Source organism: Oxyura jamaicensis, chromosome 1, assembly GCF_011077185.1.
Source record: "Oxyura jamaicensis isolate SHBP4307 breed ruddy duck chromosome 1, BPBGC_Ojam_1.0, whole genome shotgun sequence".
Classification (NCBI taxonomy): Eukaryota; Metazoa; Chordata; class Aves; order Anseriformes; family Anatidae; genus Oxyura; species Oxyura jamaicensis.
The window spans coordinates 5263180-5276851 of NC_048893.1; the positions used below are offsets into that span (position 1 = coordinate 5263180).

General features: G+C 40.8%; 1 protein-coding gene across 16 annotated transcripts in view; it reads left to right on the plus strand.

Annotated features, from left to right (window-relative positions):
- CELF2 (CUGBP Elav-like family member 2) overlaps positions 1–13672 on the plus strand; it is a 565285-nt gene that overhangs the window by 319997 nt on the left and 231616 nt on the right. The gene's annotated exons all lie outside the window — the stretch shown is intronic.

Below are 13672 nucleotides of genomic sequence, written 5' to 3' on the forward strand. Positions count from 1 at the left end.
AAAAGAAAAAAAAAAAAAGAAAAAAAAAAGTATTCCCCTAGCCTGCCTCTGCTCCATTAATCTCCATCTGAAAGTTTCTATTATCATCCTCCTGGGCATTGCCAATTGAGAGGGATTTTCAGGTAACCTAAGCCTCCTATGAAAAATAAAAGCCTAGGGAAAGGGGGAAAGGCTCGCCGGCTGAAAGAGACGAAGGCTGAGCGCTGCTGCGCTGCGTTTTAACGGTGCCGAGGCTGCCTTTTATTTTGTTGCTTTTTCTTCTTTCGTCGGGATGACAAATGCGGTTTGGGTTGCATGAGAATGAAGCGAGAGGCTCTGGCACTGGAGCTATTCCGGCTGAGGCAGTGCCGAAGTTGCGAGTGTAAATAAAACCCTGCGTGCAGCACAGCCCCGTCACCTGCGAGCTGCAAGCATCAGCTTGCGTCCTGTGTGCCCCGATCTGAGAAGGTTCTGACTTTTTTTTTTTTTATTACCTCCCTGACTGGCAGCAAACTTTCTGCTCAGGTGGGATGCTTCCCTCAGCTCCAGCAGTGCTCTGGGCAGAGGCGTTCAGCAGCGGCCAGCTGTTCAGGCAGCTGAGGTGTGGGAAGTGTGGCAGAGAGGGTAAAGAGGCAGGGGGAGAACCCACTTAGTGTGGATGTCTTCCTTTTTTTTTTTTTCCTTTTTTTTTTTCTTCTTTTACAGTCCTTAGAGGACAGCGGAGTGTTTGTGTAAGTGCTGCCCGTTGTCCCTGTTTAGTGATCACAAAATCTCAATGAGTTCTCTGCTGGTCGCGCACCCCGCCCCCCCCCCCGTAAGATCTGTGTTTTTTATTGGCACCGGTCAATTAGGTTTAGTTGGAACAGGTGCTGTATCTCCCCCCCTTTCGCTTAAAAATAACATAGGTTTGACTGCTAGGGTGCAAAGTTGCAGCTGACTGTTCGGATCGCTGGGTTTGCAGCCCTCTGTAGGGACTTGCCACAGCCAAGCTTTCCCTTGCCTTCATCTTCTCAGCTCTCGTTAGACTTTTCTACCTGCTGTCCTTCCAGGCAGTCAGAAGAGATACCGCTAACAAACATCTTCAAGCTCAGAGGCATTATTAACTGCATCTGATGATGCCCTGTTGTCACTTAGGCTTATATAACTTTATCTCCAACTTGCCCCTCGAGGGGGGAGTACCATGTCAAACTCTTGCCCCTGCGTGCTGTCTCTGCTCTCCTCTTCTCTGCGAGGCATCCATAATACATTCTAACACAGCTTGAAATGCAGTCAGTGTTCATCAGGCACAGGTCTTAATGTGTGTCCAAAGAAACAAAAATTAGTCTAGATATATGTCAACTTCTAAGCGGATCTCTAAATACCGGAGTGGAATAATGAAAACTAGGGGGGTATTGCTTCCCTTCCACATGCACATCCTTGTAGGATTTGATGCTGGTTTCTCCTTTTTTTTTTTTTTTTTTTTTTTTTTTTGTGGATGGGGACTTTGTAATTTCTTGAAGGAAAAAAAAAAAAACTTTACCTCCTGCATCTTCAGTGATGGTGTTGTGATGTTCTGGAAATGCTGCTTCCTTGCATTAACAAAGCTTTGCTCTGCTGCTGATCTAAGTAATTGTGAAGATGTATGATTTCAAGGGATCATGTGTCACGCATACAAATTAATATCAAGGCTAAATTGTTATTAACCAGCAGTGCATCCATCCTTAAAAAATCTTAAAACTAAATGCTCTCAGTGGAAGCGTTCCTCGCCGCCTTTCTAAAACTGTGTAATTCACTGTTTAAAACATGATTTCGTCCCTCTAGCCAAGTGGCAACGTGCATTTATTTGCCAGTCCCCAGCTCTCTGGACTAATCAGTGCTGAAGAGAATGCAGTTTGATTACGCATAAGGGGTCAGGGGCATGTCCGCAGCGTACCCTTTAGCTGGCCCACCGCAGACGTGCAGCCAGACACCAGCAGTGTTCTGCGGTGTGAGAGTGCATCCGAGAGCATGCTCCAAGTTATGATGATGCACAAAACTTTTAACCTCGCCATCTGGTCTGGCCACTCAGTATAGTGTCGTTCAGCCTTTAGCAGAAAGGAATTTCCTATTTTAGAGTGAGGCAATTAGCAAGATGCATGTAAAAATCTCCTCTCCTGTTTTACAGTGAAAATTTGTGGAACTAGATATTTTATTTTATTTTAATGCCAGTGGTGTATCAGCTGTTTTAGGAAATTGGTACCATGCAGTATCACTTACGCTTCCCATTGTTTGTACATTCCAAAGTTGTTTGTAAAGGGAATTATTTTCAATATCATCCATTCTTCCAACAAGCAACAGGGAATGAGAAATTTCCATTTTCCTAACTATTTTGAAAGTTAACTGCTAGCTTGATAATTGTCAAAGTTAAAACACTCTCAGCTCTGGTGGACAGTTAATTGCTCTCAAATGCTGCTGCCTTCCTTGCTTTGCTGCTGCTGCTGCTGTCTAGATGAATGTAAGTAAAACAGACCATCAGGTACTTTGAGCATGGTTATTCAGTGTAAGTAAAATATGCTTGGTGTTACTATAACTGATTAGTAACCAATTGGCAATTTTACTAATAAAAATTATTTCTGGAATGGCATTGGAACATAGATGCTCTAGGATATGAAATGTAAACTTTTGCTCTTGAGGGCAGGTGGCAAGCTGGATGCTCAGTCCGCCACAAATGCTTGCAGAGAGATCGCTGGGCTAGTGCTCTGGTTGAAAGATCAGAAATTGCTTGATGTTATTCTTGTGTGTGTTATGTGTGTGCGGGAACCACATATGAAGAAAAGATGGAAGTGCGTGTGTGTATTTGGGCAGGGTAGGAGAGGGTTAACGATTCCTAAGGACAGTTACAAAATGCGAGCTCATTGTAATTCGCTTAGTAATTTTACCGAGTTACCTGTACATGCCAAGGGGATGGTTGTAAAGTGGTTGCTTTGAGGATTAAACACTCACCATAGTAACCCCCTGCATTGATTTCTGCAATACCACCAAAGGTTTTCGGTTTTGTGATGCACGTTCCAGTGCCTAGGATAATCTTTAATGTTAAGGAGAAATAGTGTTTTATATTATCAAGACAAACTCAAATTTCACTTGAATAGTTCCTATATGGGCACAATGTCAATAAATTCTGTGGTACGTTTGTCAGAGGGCTTAAAGCAGTCCGCATACAACTGCTTGGGTTCTGTGGTAATTATGCATAAAAAGTCCTTGGTCTTTGAATTACTCTCTGTTTTCTCCAAGATGAGTCAAAATCAGATATATGTGCAATATGCTGATTAAAAAAGGCAGCGAAAATCAATTTTCAGTGCTCTTTGTATGCATTGTTTAATAAAGAAGGGATGGCATCGTTCACGGGTCATTCTTGCACTTAAAACAAACAAACAAACCTTTCCTTTCCCCCACTATCCCTGCAAAATAGAGCCTTTAGAGCATGAAGTGGAGGTAATAAAATTATCTTTTTTTTTTTTTTTTTTTTTTTAACTTCACCGCAGGGAAAGCTCAACATACTGTCAAAAATAATTTATCAGCTATCTGTTTCTTTTTATGTAGAATGTCAAACCCTGATTTGCTAAGTGCAAATGGATATCTAGCTATCAGCTGTATTCCGAGCCCATAGCCTCACCCTTGTGCTGGTGTTTTATTCTAACTCTGATTTAGCAGTAGCTTTATGTTAGGACTTGTTAGTTAACTTAATGCGCAGAGATTCCTGGGGTCACCATTGAGAAAAAGCAAAGCCTAAGGAGAGGAAATTTCTCGACTGTTGACAAAGAGCTTCAGAAGGGAAAACAGATTTTCAGCTGTCAACTAAACAATTATGATTTCCGGGGTCCTTCTCCCTATCATCTTTCCTGGTAGCTGACTAGAGTCGCATTGAGTATTTAATCCACCATAACTCTTAGCACATTAATATTTAAATATATCTTCCACTTCCTATGATGTGATCTCACAAGTTTTTTAAGCCTCCCCCACACGTATTCATCATCCAAATTAATCATCAGTTATGATTGCTTTAAAAACTTTGACAAGTCTAAATATTTCATTGGCATTTTAGGGTGTTTGATATCTTATGAGCATTTGGACTATTCAAATTTCATAATTAATTCATAGATTAATATAAAAATATTTCACCCAACTAATATAGGGGAAAGGTGTACAACACTTGTAGTTTTTAAAAGCTCCTGGAGTATAACGAGTACATTTTGCAAGACACAGCCCTCCAGAGAAAAGTCATTGTCTTATCACTTTAGCATAAAAAAGCCTTCCTTCTAAAGCTGGGAGGTGATTTTTCTTTTCTTTTCTTTTCTACAATCTGTGTTTCCTGTAGTGGATTATTTCTTGTGTTTTCATATAATGGCAAAGTACATTGCATCTTCTGGCATGGCTTCCCTTGATTAAAACAAACTGGTGGCAGGGCAAGGTTAACCAGAGGCTGAAGTCACAATATACAAAAATGCACAGAGAGAGTGAGGCTGAGCTTGCCTTAGCAAAGAGGTGGGAAAACACAAAAAAAGCCTTCGTAGGTGCAAGAAAAATGCAAGAACTAGAAGGCCTATTTGGAAAATAAAAACTAATTAGAGCAATAAATGTAATGTTCTCAAGTAATTGTGAAATAATTATTCCCCTTTAGAATCATCATACTTTAATTGCTTTCCCCCGCATTCCCGCATTCTGCATTCCTATGTAAAGGAATAGAAGCACTTGTGTTCCCTCCAGGATTTCATTTTTCATTTGCAGTAAGCTGCTGGCTTTCTCGTAAAGGTTTTCAGAAATATGTTGCCTTAAACGGTGTTGTGTTCTTCCATATGGCGTTAAATATTATAGGTGAATGGCAGATGCTGAAGCGATAAATTCTCTCTTCTCGTCCAGATAAAGCACCTTGAGATTTAGTTGTGCAGTTTATCCATCCTCTGTATCACAGATTTATAATCAATTCCTCATTTTCATTGAGATTGTATTACATAAATAGGACACACTTCAGCAGTGTATTCTCTTTGCTCACAGCTTGATCCTTGAAAAATCAGCTGACAATAGTTTAAAATTATAATATTAATAAAGAGAAGATCATCTGGCCTTCAAAATGACATCTGAAAGCAGCTTCTGTTTTGTGTTAAATCTTAATTACTGTATTTAAATGAATGCCTAAATGAGCCAATTCACAAAGGAGTTGCCTACTGTACCAATAGAGCCTGTTTGGTGATTTTTTTTCCTTTGGATTTACACAAATTAAAAAAACACAACTTCTTATGTTGAGGAGAACAGCTCTATTTTCTCATGTCGTATAACTGATGAAGAAGATGGGGTACCTCAGGTCTAGTTCCTGCTATGGGACAGCTTCTCTCGTTTGGCTCCCCTTGCCTATAAAGAGGTGCCAGTGCTTGAAGCCAAGTTCAAAGGCGATGCTTCAAAAGCCTTGGTGCAAGATGAGCGGGAGGAACCCTGGCCTCCTGAGAGTTGTGTTGTGACCTCAGCCATTGTTTGCTAAAGGGGCAGCACCTTGTCCCACCCCAGGGAAAGGGACTGTGGCTCAGCACCATCAAGAGGCTCAGACACACACCAGCCCTGCAGAATTCCTCACCCTGGGAGGAGGCAGTCGTCGTGTCCAGCTGTTCCCAGCTCATCCTTCTCCACACTGCCACTTGGGATGCTCCATCTGTGAAGAGGTATGTGGGGAATTCACATACCTTTCTTCCCCTCTCGTGCTGCACAAGTTGAGCCACTTCAGTTCGCCTGAAGAGGAACAGCGGCCTAAGCATTTAGTTTTATTGTTTTCACATCCCTGTTCATTTCTTGAATTGTTCTGCGGATCTTACTCTGGGGTTTTAAAGTTTACAGCCACAGTTGTTTCAGAAATGCGCCGACTGATCTTATGTGAAAATGTATTAAAAAAAAATCAGATGACTTATTTTTTTCCTTTTTCAGTGTAGGCTGTCATGCTAAAGAGAATGCAGTTCTGACGGGAAGGCCTAACTCTGACCATCTCCCAGCAGTGCTGGTAGTTCAGTGCAGCACTAATCTACAGCTTTTCCAGTTTCTTGCCATTCAAATGTAGTGGTCTGTAGACACTGGGGTAGATATATAGGTTATATCTACCCCTCTAGCCCGTGTGTGTAGCTGGTTACCTCCCCGTCAGGAGGAGGAGTGGTTCCTGCCAAAGCAACTGTGAGCGTTTCTGTCCTGTACTATAGAGGGCTTTTATTGTGCTCGGTTATCACATCGATGTCCTTTGAAGCAGTTCCAGACTGATCGCAAGTCACAGCTGACAAGAGCTATCTTTTGTTTCATAACCCTGAAAAATAATGAAGATCCTTCATCCTCTTAATCCAGAGGCGTGACGCTGTCGCCTTGTTTGATATACACTCGCTTTTCCCATTTCTTGCTTCTCCGTGGCTTTGCACCACTGACTCGCTCAGAGATGCAAAAAATGAAAAATAAAAAAATAAAATCTAAAATCTGCAGCTTGCTTGACCCACCACTTGTTGTGCCATTGACTGGAGACCTTGCTGGCACTCGGTCCAGTGGCACTGGGTGGCCTGGTATAAGACAAGTGCTCTTCATTTGCCTGAAACAGGCCCAGGTAATTGAAAGTTATTAACTTCTGGCAGAGGATAACTGTATTTGAAAATCTACAAAATCAAGTAATCTATTCTGTTCTTCTCTTTAATTTTTTTTCTCTGGCTTATTCAGTTGCCTGAATCTGACAGCTTTTGTCTGCAATTCATTGTTAGCAAGAGAGACATCTGGCTATGCCCTTTATCAATAAATGCTTTTATTTTTATTTATTTTTTAAATATTTTACCACAGATGGATTGTAGAACAAGCACTAGGAGTCTGAAACGTTGTCAAACATGCTGCATGCCCAGTGGCTATGTCTTAAAGAAAAGCCTATTTGGTAACTGTTATTCATACAAAATGATTCCAAGTTGATGGCTGCATGTTTATGTGATTTCTCCATGCTTTTTAGTTAGCTTGATTGCCTCATCACATCTTTCAGGGGGAAAAAAAATATCATTTTTTCTGCAGTTTCTGTATAAACATGCAGAAAAGCTGATAATTTCATTAAAAAGTAAATGAACTTCTAATTTTTTAAAATTCGGTTTAAATTTATTCTTTCAAAATCTTTCTTGGAAACCTTTTTTTCATACTTTAGCTACCTTATCCAAACTACTTTTATCTTATGCTGTCCAAAAAGAAAAAATGAAAGAAAGAAGGAGAAAGTTCAGGAGATTGTAGTGACTATTACTTAGAGTTTTGTTGTGAAAATCCCCAGTTCTTTTGGATAATTTAGTCTTTAAAACTGATTCTTGACAGTGTCCTGATTGGAGCCTATTTCAGAGATTTTTACTGCAAAACCTAAATGCCTGATTAAGGGATAGCCACAAATCTAGATGATCTCTCCAGGGGGAATAATGCAAACATCATTCCCCTTGTCCTAAACTGACACTCGTAATGCAACTTCTTCCTTCAAGCAGGGCAATTTTAGGATTGCCACGTGAGCACTGGCTATGCATTCCCTGGCAGGTTTAGGGTTGCCAGCTCCTTCTGGAGATGCGTATTGAGTGGGAGGCAACCAGGGGGAAGAGGAAGAAATACAATTAGTCTTCAATTTTGCAGGACATGGAAAAATATATGGACAAGTGAAGCAGTTCTTAGAAAGAGAAGAATGTCTCTGGACACGTAAAGCAGCATTATCTGATATTTTATTGCAGACTATAGCCAGCAGTCCATGTTCAAGCCAAACTTCCAATGGCTTTACAGGAGCTTGGCTTGAATGAGGAATGCATAACGCTCTGCTTTGCTTCCAGTGCCAGCCTGGCCAGCTCTGAACCATGAATTGTGATAGTATAAATGTGTTCGTTTTTTTTTGCAGTCTTTTTCCCATTGCTCACGTCAGACCAAGCTTCAATGCAGAAACAAGAGGCAACCAACTATTTTAGATACCGTCCTACCTTGCTAGCCCAGTGAGTTGCTATTGTGTGGGAAGGTAGTCAATTTTAATTCTTTTGAGGGATGCTTACACCTCTCAGGTCGAGTGTGGGGGGTTTCTTTTGTTCTTGATGAGCCTTTTCCCGTTTGCCAGAGAGGAGGATTCATATCGGTGCCTGAGGGGCTCTCAATTTTCTCTGACATACATCTCTATCGTTTGGCTGCAGAAGACAGAATACAACTTTTCCTTTTAAGTTGGTTTGCTGCCTGTGGAAAAAAAAGACTAAATGCAGCAGCTTCGTAGCTAGGCTCAGATATAGTAGAAGGAAGTTCTACAGTGTATTACTGACTTTTAAAACAATTGTCTTTGCCTGATTTCATTACTGCTTAAGTGTAGCTTAATATCTCACATGCTAGACCGCATTTATTTATCATCAGGTCAAGGCAGGGGAGAATAAGTCCTCGGCCTTTTAATATCTTTTCCTTACCATGCTCATGTCTTTGCTGTTCCTTCAGTGTTTTACTGGAGTGGAATGAAGCTTTGCATCCTTACTCTACTATTGGAGAGCATAAAGTCTTTGGGGCAGATTCTGTGTCTTTCTGAGCTTTTCTCTGCAATGGCTGTTACAATAGACATATAGACATTGACTTAGGGTTCTTGGGTATCGCAGTGACATGAGACAGAAACAGTTCTTCAACTAGCTCTACAAACCCTTCCTTTGGAGCAAACATGCAGTAATTCATAGAGGACTGAGAACTATTTTCCAGCCAGAAATCTGGCTTAGTTTGGCCTGAGCAGCCTTCAGCAGCACTGACTGCTATCTGTGTTTTCAAAGTGTTATTCCAGGCTCTTTTAGGTCAGTTCTCTTTCCCTTGTGTGCACAGTTTATTGGATTTGGGAAGAGGTCCTTCAGCATCACTGTTGCCTGTGCATCTTTGTTCAGGAACAGCAGGCTACTCGTAGTGAGAGATACATGCAGGGATTCAGAAAGGAACAATTTTCAGCTTGCAAAGATGCCCGTATTGGTACCTGGAAGCTCTGCGGGAGCTGGAGACTTTTTGGCTGATTCTGTGCCTCTTTGCTCCCTCCGTCCTCACCTCCGCATCAGGGGATACTTAGAATTTTTCCTTCACTGGCCTTCGAAGGATTTGAAGGTCTCTCAGCATCCACAGGCTGTTGGTTTCTGTGCAAGTGAGAAAGGAAACGGAGAGAGCTGCAGCTGACTTCAGTCTGTCAGGTCTGTGATTCTCCTGTCGGATTTGAAGGCACACGTACAGAGTGAATTTGGAGCTGAGAGATGCCAGGCCCCCAGGTAGAAAATGGGGGGAGAAAGATAATACTTTCAGGCAGACTTTCATAAAAGATGCAAACAAACTCAGGGTAACTTAGCAGAGAAAATCATTATTTAAAATTAATGTTATTTTTAGAAAGTGGAGCATCATTTGTCTTAACAGGAATAGAGATTTTATTTTTAAGCCCAGCAAAGCCTCAAATCCCAGAAAATGCAAAATTGCTGCTGATAATTTTTGAATGTGAACCTGGAAGGCTTCATGGAAACTTAGAAGGAAATAAATCAACTCCCCTCTCCTTCCCCAAAACTCTTTGGGCAAAAAAATCTGTAAATATTTAACAGCAAATAATCACATCGCCAAGAACCAGCAAACAAAGCCCTTTTATCCAATCCTATAATATGCTGTAAATAATGAAAACCCTCATAGGTCTAACTGAAAAACTTTTTTTTTTTTTTTTTTAATCAGTGAAGAAGCTTAGCATCTAGCACTTTAAAACATCCATCAACATAGCTAAAACTCTTTTGCAGCCTCTTACCACCTCATGTCATGTTTTTTTCTGTCCTTGACACTTGCAATTTGCCCTGCTGATACCCATTTAAAATGCTGGGAGCCTTCAGCATCCTGTGTTCCACGTTGCATGCCTGCATGAAGCTTTCCTTCCCCTTTTTCTGCCTTGCAAGGTAAGAACTACCCTGCTTTGCTATCTCCACATAGCCACCTCTGAAAGGTTGCTGTGACCAGTGGGTCACCCCGTTATCACCACCCCTTAAATATTCAAACAAACACCTCTGTGCTTCCTCCCCAGCTGCTCTGGTGGAAGAAGTTCCTGTAAATATCTGCAAAGCAGGTACCTTATTTTCCTTCTTCTTTGATAAGAGAGGTAGGACGAACCTATTGAACTTGGAGAACCACTTATAATTTATATCAGAACTGCTTAATAATTTTATGTTCTTAGTTTCCTGCTATTGGCTCATGTCTTGAAACTCCCTGGAAGTATGGCCATCCTTTTTGGGTAGCACTCCCTGACCCAACATGCTGGAACTATCAGCTCTGAGTATGATTTTCCAGGTCTTCCAGGAGTATGGATATATATGATGTCAAAGCAACATTTTCATTAGACAAAGTATGTTTTCTTGCATTTTTATATGGGTCTTTTATTAGCAGGCTCTCTCAGCTCACTTTCTTTTTTAAAGCAGTCTCACGCAACTGTTGTCAACCCACTACTGTATTATCGTGTGTTTTTTCTCACAACCACAAGTTGCCCTACTTACTCAACGCAAATCGCTGGATCTACGTAACGTGCCTTTCTCAAGGGCATCTGTTAATTCCACATGATAAGCTGAGAGTTTCAGCCAGCAATTCAGAGCGTTGAAAGAAGACCTGGTTAAACTCAGTAGGACTTCAGTGTAATCACGTTTTAAGGAATTCTCCCAAATTATAACCGTGACAGACTTCTGTGTTATTAGTTGCTTCAATGGTGAGGTGTTTGTGAAGCCTTTATCACTAGAGGGAATGGTATCCTGTGCAATAAATGCATGCAGCTGGAAGTTAGATGATGCCGCAGGAGGTTATATGGGGGCTTTAGTAGATTATGGCCCTTTCTTTATGCTGTTGACTCTGTTTGCAGTGAAACTGGAGGTAAAACTCAGTTAGCATGAGTGGAATCAGGTCCAAGAGTGTGATTCCAGAAAGACTGGTTCTTAGGCATAAATTAAGGACCGAAGCCAAGGCTTGTTGGAGTCAATGGGTAGGCTCCCTTTGATTTTTCAAGTGCTGTGTGTCTGATCCAAATGCACCATGTACGAACAAAGACAAAGAAATTATGTTGATTGGACATATTCAGTGTGACAAGAGCTTAAGTTTGATTCTCCTCCTTGCTTATGAAACACAAGTGTGTGCTTCTCCCCGGGCTTGCTGGAAGACAAACATTTTGGTAGCTGCATGCAAGGACTCCCAGTTAGTGCAAGTGCTGGCTCCTACTGCTAAGGATGACAACCCTTTATGAAAATGGAGAGAAAGTTATGGCTGACAGTTATATAATTTGGGATTCTCCTGGTTGGCCTTTGGGTTTTTAAGGCATTCATCCCCCCCACGCACTTTTTTATTTTTCAAATAAAAGTTTAAAAGTTATCTCGATCTACTGTGTCAGTAAGTTTAATGGCATTAAAAGACTTGCAGTGAAAGCGTGGGCTCTGGTGAGCTGAGGTTCTCTGCTTGCTGACCACCCTCTGTTGTTCCTACGCTGGCTGAGGAATCCTTTGCAGCATTGAGCTCAGCGTCTGCCTGCCCCCTCCTACCTCGTGCCTCTGAGATTTTGGGATACTGCGTGGGTTCTTTGTTTTGATGTGCAAATATGCATCTTCTATGTGTGCGTAAAGCTTTTGTTTTCTTTAGAAAGCAGGTTAATTGTCTTAGTCAAGGAGCTCAATGCGCTCTAAGGGATGAATATGTTGAAAGTAGCACCAAAGCAGCATCAAGATCACTTATGCCTGAGGCTGATTCTGATTTACTACCGAGGCAGAAGAGTAGTTACTCTGAATGTAGAAGAACAAGTCAGTGTTACTTTGGGATGCAGTTAACTTGAGTGATACAGAACTCTTCTTATCAGGATTTTTTTTTTTTTCATATCAGATATCTGTAGTTTATCACAAAGTAATTTGCTTGATTTTTCTTTCTGAAATCCATCAAAAGAGCTGGTTGTGTTGGCTATGAAGCAGTCTTCAATCCCATTTCTAACCCAAACCTGGTTAGTTTACTTCCCCTCATGCAATATCGCTATCTTTTTGATTTGATCTTGATTCAGTTTTGCAACTGCAAAATGCACGATCATTGGAGCAAGGTGTACTGATATACCTCTATGTTCTTAGTTAAAGAATTTTAAATTTTTATAGCCATCAGATTTTCAGAGCAACTCCAATTGATCTTTGTTCTGGTTTATGTAGATTTCCTATACAAAGAGTAGAATAATGGAGAAAAGTAAAAGCAGAGTGTATGTATGGGCTAGTATAAAACAATCCTTTTCATACTGAACATTAGCTTGTTGAAATGCCTCTACTCTTGGCAGAAGACAAGCTTCGTAACCTAAGAGGATGTGATTTGAGTGGAGTTTTCATGCCCCATGTGTTCATTGTGTTCTTGCCACTGATGCAAACATTATCTATAATTACATTTTCAAGAGACTGAAAATTGCAGTCGTTGTGGAACAAAAATGCAGCTGAAGAATGGAATGTATATCCTCTCCACCCTCATTATAAGGCTTATAAAAATCAAACTATATGGCCCAGTACTGTAGCTTTCAAATACAGGAAGCCAGCACCGTTAGCCTGGGTTAGAGCATTTCTTCACTAAAAATTCTGACCTTTCCACGTTCAAGCTAGTGCTGTTACTTCCAGTAGCGTGCAGTTGAAATGAGTCAAATTAAAATTTGTAATTGAGGTAAATATAAATAAACTTGGAGCCTGTTAATTGCTTGTTGGTGATATTATTTTCGTGGATTTGAAACTTTACTCATGGTTGGTGGTGAGGTTTATTAAATAAGTCATAACATAGGTGTTGAAACTTCCTACCACACCATGCTGTGGAACAGCTACAGTTTTCAGGAGGAGAAAAATTGCACTGAAAAGACAGTTTTTCATGTTTTTCTGCCACATGCACAGAATTTTTAGCATTGCAACTTAATCTTTGCACAAGTAAACTAATGTATCTCTTCCCCATATCAAAATGTTACCATTTTGCATTTCAATAGCTGAAGAAACAGGAGTTACAACCTAGCGGAGAGGAGATAGATAGCTTTGATTTCCTAATTATGTAAAGCAGGCACTGGAAGCTTGGACAAAAACTTTTAGGACAAAATCCTGAATATGCATTTTGGAGCAGCAATTCATAGAAGCATCATATATCAGTTGCCTGTTAATAACACCCACACATTCTTTTTCCTCTAAATTTTAGTTTGAGTGGTTTTGGGTCATGTCCCCCCCTGCAACAAATTGGGCATTTGAATCCTCTCTAGAAGTTGGACTTGTCTCAGTGGAGATGACCACAGGCTGCTTTTGACTAGAAAGTCACATACAGTTATTGGCTCTGTGATTTACCGCATTGAGGAGTGCGGGAGGAGATCTTTAATGATTACATGAATGCTAATAAATAGGTACGGGATGATCCTGAATGCCTATACATCTATGAGCAAGTAATGAGTGCATGCGTGTAGATCAATGAATTTATCGCCAGTAGCACAAACACTCTGGACTGAAATTAGTGTGTTCCCACTGCTATCCTTTGGTTCTGGCTGGTTTTTCTTATCCTAAGGAAAGTGATAATTTGGATGCTCTGCATAGCCTTTTTAGGTTCCCTTTTTTATTTTTTAAGCTATTTTAAAAATCATTTGAACGGAATAATACCAGTCTCAATACACACCTGTTTATGGCCGTCTACCCTTCTATGGAAGGGACTCTAGGCAACTTCCCATCAC